Source organism: Gossypium raimondii, chromosome 3 (assembly GCF_025698545.1).
Source record: "Gossypium raimondii isolate GPD5lz chromosome 3, ASM2569854v1, whole genome shotgun sequence".
Taxonomy (NCBI): Eukaryota; Viridiplantae; Streptophyta; class Magnoliopsida; order Malvales; family Malvaceae; genus Gossypium; species Gossypium raimondii.
This window is the reverse complement of record NC_068567.1, coordinates 58,281,682-58,287,708: the sequence shown is the minus strand read 5'-3', so window position 1 is coordinate 58,287,708 and position 6,027 is coordinate 58,281,682. Positions and strand designations below refer to the sequence as shown.

The 6,027-nt window shown below is 37.9% G+C and overlaps 1 long non-coding RNA gene across 2 annotated transcripts; it reads right to left on the bottom strand.

Annotated features, from left to right (window-relative positions):
- Positions 1-261: 261 nt before the first annotated feature.
- On the bottom strand, positions 262-5,695 carry LOC105794980 (uncharacterized). Of its 2 annotated transcripts, XR_008194594.1 has the most exons (3): positions 5,234-5,609; positions 4,528-5,130; positions 262-4,445 (listed from the first exon to the last, which is right to left on the bottom strand). It is a non-coding gene; the product is annotated as an uncharacterized LOC105794980 (long non-coding RNA). The 2 variants fall into 2 exon arrangements; XR_001134169.2 differs by lacking the exon at positions 262-4,445 and having other exon boundaries at positions 4,482-5,130; positions 5,234-5,695.
- Between the last annotated feature and the right edge of the window lie 332 nt (positions 5,696-6,027).

Below are 6,027 nucleotides of genomic sequence, written 5' to 3'. Positions count from 1 at the left end.
TTCTTAATTTTAATTGTGGAGATAAAATTTTGTTATAGTATATTAAATAATTATTTATTTATATATAGGAAATTATTTGGCACATTAACAATAAAGTTTTTAGACTTCACAAGTAGCATTAGAGAGTTTACAAGTGTCCTATAAAAGTATAATAAAATATTTAAAAATAAATATCTTAAAAAAATAGACACATGTCAATTTTTAAAACTGTTATGGAATAAAAAAAATACATTGTAAGTATACCAAATACTACCCTATACATATAAGATATTCCACAAGTATAGATTAAATGATGATAAACTTCCATTAGCTTATATTTAAAATTTTACAAGTAAATGATGGTCAAAAAAAAATAATTATGTACTTTAGAACATAAAGTCTGCCGTTTTTGGCACGTTTCTTCAGTCTGCCAATTGGCACGGAGTCTTTCTTTTCCCAAATTGTTTTAGGTTTTCTCTCGTCATTTGTGGCAGTTTGTGGGCGTACGATGGAATATGCAATGGCAAATCTGAAGTTGTTAGATGATGAGGAGGAGGCGATTCATGAAGTTGAAGGAGCGGTGAGTGCTGCGTATCGATTCTGTCTAGTGGGACGTTGCCTAACAGATAGTGTCATCCACTTTCTTTCATTGCGTAACACCATGGCGGATCTTTGGCATCCAATTGGGGGAATTTGTATTACGAAGTTGGGGGAGAATATGTATCTTTTTCAACTTTTTAATGAGATTGATTTTGTAAGGGTAAATGCAGGGATACCGTGGTTTTTCAATAACCATTTACTTATACTTCAAACAATTTCTAAGGGGGAAAATCCGACAGTGATGGAGTTAAATTTTACCGAGTTTTGGATACAAGTTCATGACTTACTGTCAGGATCAATGAATGAATCGATGGCGAAACAATTTGGTAATTTCTGTGGGAGATTCATTGAGTATGATACTTCTACACCAACCTTGGGTATTCAGACTTTTTTACGCATTCGTGTTTGTCTGGATGTTACTGTTCCATTGAAACGTAAAAAGAAAGTCTTGTTTGGAAAATCAATGGTTGTTTATGCTAGATTTAAATATGAGAAGCTTAGCCTGTTTTGCTTTATTTGTGGAAGATTAGGTCATGGAGAGAGTTTTTATCCTCTTCGATTACAAATTGAACCCTCTAAAATTGTATTTGGCTGGGATTTATCACTGCGTGCGGCGGCAAGGCGTCGGAATACGGCGGAGAGTAGATGGTTACGGGAAGCAGATGGGTCACCGCGTATCACAGATAATTTAGCAAGACCCAAACATGGTATTACGATAAATGAGGGGATAGTGTCAGGGCGGAATTTTAGGGGAGTTGCTGTGAATCAAAATGCTAATCCAAATCTTATTCCTTTGGGATCTGGCCAGTTTTGCGGTAACAGTAGACAAAACAAGGGGTTTGATAGGGGGACTGATATGATGGTGGCTGATGGTACTGGGTACGGGCCAATGGATTTGGTCTCGAATGAGGAAGATGATCCTATTGCGCTGCTGGAAGGAAAGAAAAGGCAGAGAATTGTGGAGAGTTCACGGGTTCCTTTGGATGCTATTGTTGGACCAGGTCTTTTGAATGTATCGACTAGCTCTGGTGACCAGAGTAGCCGGGCTCAATAAAAATACTAAGCTGGAATATTCGTGGTTTGGGGAGATCACGAACTGTAAAAAGGCTTAGGAATAAGTTAAGAGCCATAAATCCCAATATTTTGTTTATTATGGAGACGAAATTAAGTTCAAAACGTATGGAGATGGTAAGGTTGAAGTGTGGTTTTGAAAATGGAATTGACGTTGGGGCTATAGGCACAAAAATGAGATTATCGTTGGGCTGGAAAGGTAATTCCTTGGTGCAGCTTAAAAGTTTTTCTTTGTTTCATATAGATGTGAAAATTCATGATAATGAATGTGGCGATGTTTGGAGGTTTACGGGATTCTATGGACACTCGGATGAAAGGAATAGAAGTGCTTCGTGGGACCTTCTTCGTCAGCTACATCATGATCAAACTATCCCTTGGGTGGTATTGGGAGACTTTAATAAAATTGCGAATTCTTTTGAAAATGAGGGTGGACGTCTCCATTCAGATCGACAAATGAAGGAATTTCGCGAGGCGTTGGAGGATTGCACTCTTACGAATTTAGGCTTTACTGGCAGATGGTTTACATGGGAACGAGGACGTCTTGTCTCTACAAATATAAGAGAATAGTTGGATCGTGGAGTTGCTACATTGAGTTAGGTGAATCTCTTTCTAGGGTATCGGCTTGAACATTTGAGTCACTCTTTTTCCGACCATTGTCCCCTTCTCCTTGATACTATAGGAGTGACAAGGAACAATGAAGACAATTTTGTGAAGACATTTAAAGTTGAGGCCAAATGGTGTTTGGATAGCTCTTTTGAAGAGATGGTTAAAAGGTGGTGGGATGAAAACTCTGGAAGTGTTCTGGGTAAGTTTGAGAAGCTAGGACATCAGTTATTCAGATGGAGTCAGTCGACTGGTAGAAAGGAGAAGAAGAATAGGATGGAATTAGAAGACAGACTATCTAATCTGTATAATCAAGATATTTCTGATGAGATATTAGCTGAGATTACGGAGATCCAACTAGGACTTAACTTGGAAGCCGATAATGAAGAATTATTTTGGGAGCAACGTGCTCGTGCGAATTGGCTAAAGAATGGTGATCGAAACACCAGCTACTTTCATAAGGTTGCTGTGCAACGTCATTTTCGATTTAGAATTACGGAGCTGCAAGATGATAATGGGAGACAAGCAAAATCGACTGAGGAGTTTGTTCAGATTGCATCTAATTATTTTGGCAACCTTTTTTCTGTTTCAGAGGTAGGATCAGATGATCACTTATTCGGTTTAGTGGAGGAAAAAGTTACAGATAGTATGAACGATGAGGTGTTAAAGGAGTTTACTGAGGAAGAGATCGGCTATGCTGTTAAACAGATGGCGCCATTGAAGGCTCTCGGTGTTGACGGGTATTTTGCTATCTTTTTCTAGAGGTATTGGCACATTGTTGGTCTAGAAGTCTCTCAATTTTGTTTATCTATTCTGAATGGTCAAGCAGAATTAGGAGATCTCAATAAAACGCGCATTATTTTAATCCCAAAAATTGATAAGCCAAAAGATATGTCGCATTTCAGACCCATAAGCCTGTGTAATGTTGTTTATAAAATTATTACGAAAGTACTGGTGACTCGAATGAGTGATATGCTAGGGGATTGTATCAATGAAGCTCAATGGGCTTTTATACCAGGGCAACTTATTTCGGACAACGTGTTTATTGCTTATGAGTTACTGCATTCCTTAAAAATGAAGAAACATGGTAAGAAAGGTCATTTTGCTCTTAAACTCGATATGAGTAAAGCGTATGATTGTGTTGAATGAGATTTTTTAGCAGGAATGATGAAGCATCTGGGGGTTCACATGGATTGGATTGTTCTCATTATGCATTGTATTTGTTCTGTCTCCTATTCGGTTAGCCTTAATGGTTATTATAGCGAATGGTTCTCAAGGTGACCCTCTTAGCCCCTATTTGTTTCTGATTTGTGCCGAAGGTTTTTCTGCGCTCATTCGTGCTGCTAAAAATAAAGGACGGATGGTGGGGGCAACTGTTGAAAGAGAGAGATTTACTGTGAACCACTTATTCTTCGCTGATGATTGTATCTTATTTGGCGATGCCTCTTATGAGGGAGCTGGGGTCGTTCGTGAGGTAATTCGCGAGTATGAGAGGGCTTCAGGGCAACGTGTGAATTTTGAAAAGTCACTTATCTACTTTGGAGCAAATGTGGAAGCTAGAGTAAAAGAGGATATCGTCAATCTGCTAGGAGTTCGGTTGGCTTCCAACCTAGAAAAGTACCTAGGTTTGCCTATGATGGTGGGTAGGAATAAAAAGTGGGCTTTTGCCAATTATGTGGACCGTTTCAGAAAAAGGGTTGAGGGGTGGAGTTTGCGCGACTTGTCAATGGGGGGTAAGGAGGTTTTTATAAAATCGGTTTTGCAGGCTTCATCAATCTATGCTATGCAATGCTTCCTTCTGCCTAAGACGTTATGTCAAAAGCTTGAAGGTGTGATGAATAGGTTTTGGTGGACTAATAATAAATCGTCGAAGGGCATCTATTGGAGTACTTGGGATATGCTTTGTAAGCCAAAATGTATTGGAGGGATGGGATTTAAAGACTTGTTTATGTTTAACAAAGTATTATTAGCAAAACAGGTTTGACGTATCTTGACCCGACCTAACTGTCTTTTAGCCAAGGTTCTTAAAGCCAGATATTTTCCTTACTCATATATTTTATCAGCAAAAGTAAGCTCTTACCTATCGTTTACCTGGAGAAGCATTTGCAGTGCACGTGAGTTGATTGGAGAAGAGATTGTGTGGAGGGTTGGAAATGGTGATTGAATTAATATATGGAACAATCTCTGGTTAGCTGGTAGGGAAAACAATAGAATTCAAGGTCAATATATAAGGACAAATTGGACAACGGTGGATCAATTATTTGAGGGCAATACCTGGAACAGAGAGCTTATTCATAAGTTAGTTGATGATGATACAACAGCTAGAATTCTCTCCATCCCTATCTCTGAAAGTAAACCGAAGGACATAAGGGTCTGGAAGTACGAAGGTTCGGGTGAATACACGGTTAAGAGCGGATATCGAGTCCTTATTAAAGAACTTTTACAGAACAGATCTAATTTATCCTCTAATAATGATGAGCACAAAAGGTTCTATATGGACTTGTGGTCACTAAATATTCCTGAGAAAATTAAAATACATGTGTGGAGGTTGTTTAATAATTTGGTGCCTCACTATGGTAATCTGGCACGTAGAACTCTGTGCGAGGAAGCGGTGTGTCCACTGTGTAAGGCTGATTTGGAGAATTCTGAGCATTCTTTTGTGGTCTTGTGATATTTTACAGGATGTATGGGATGTGCTGCAAGTTCAGTTTCCTCCTTTTGAAGGTTCACTGGGCCACAAAGTTCGTTTTGTTAGAACTTATCTTTTCAAAGATGTTGCTGATTCTTTTGTGGCAAAGGCACAGGCTTGTGAGAGAGCTTTAGTATTCACGCGTAAGATGTGCTTTCAGCGGCTGGTTGTGGAAGGTGACGCTCTATCTGTCATAAAAAATATCAGAAAAAGGAGGCGGATAAGTCGATTATCAGACCGATTATCTACCATATTCATCAGTTAGATAGGACCTTTGAAAAAGTAACGTACATCTTTGTGCCTCGTGAGGTGAATGAAGCGGCGCATGTCCTGGCAATGGAGGGACGGAGAAGAGGGGTCTGTGGGAGTTGGGTTAACGATGTACCTGATCTGGTTCAGACGGTGGTGAGGAAAGATCGGTTCGCCTGGGATCAGAGGACTCAAGGTCGCTGAAGTTTTTCTTTGAACTTTGGAGAAGGTTCTGTTGAATCTCCAAGCTGTTGTTGCAAATCTAGAGGAGAGCATCTTGGCTGATTATGGACGATAACGAGACACTGCTTGCTGGTTATGGTGTTTTATCTTTGCTTTTCTGTTTTTCTTGGTCGATACATTCTAGGCTTTATCTGTTGATGCTTGACAGCTTTCTTTGTCATTTTCCATTTGGGTTTTGTGTTTGGAGGCTTCTCAGCTTCTTTCTCGTAAGCAGTGGTAATAAAAAATCAGTCTATCATTTACTAAAATTTTACAAGTAAATAAAACAACATATGTCATTACCTTAAGAAATTATGTACTTAATAATAATCCATATATTTATATAAAGAAGTTGTAGTTTGAACTTTGATATAGATAACAAATATTGAACTTAAAAGGGAAAATGAATTGCATAAATTTTTATCTTAAAAGTATAATATAAATCAATTGATTAATCATGTTGTACTTAAATTTTGTAAAATTATTTTATTTTGTTTAAATCATAAAAGCCTAAAAAAATTTATATTAATTTTATATAAAATAAATTTGAAAAATATAATACATCAAATACACTAAAAATATCAAAATAATTGTTTCCTAACAAATTAAAATAC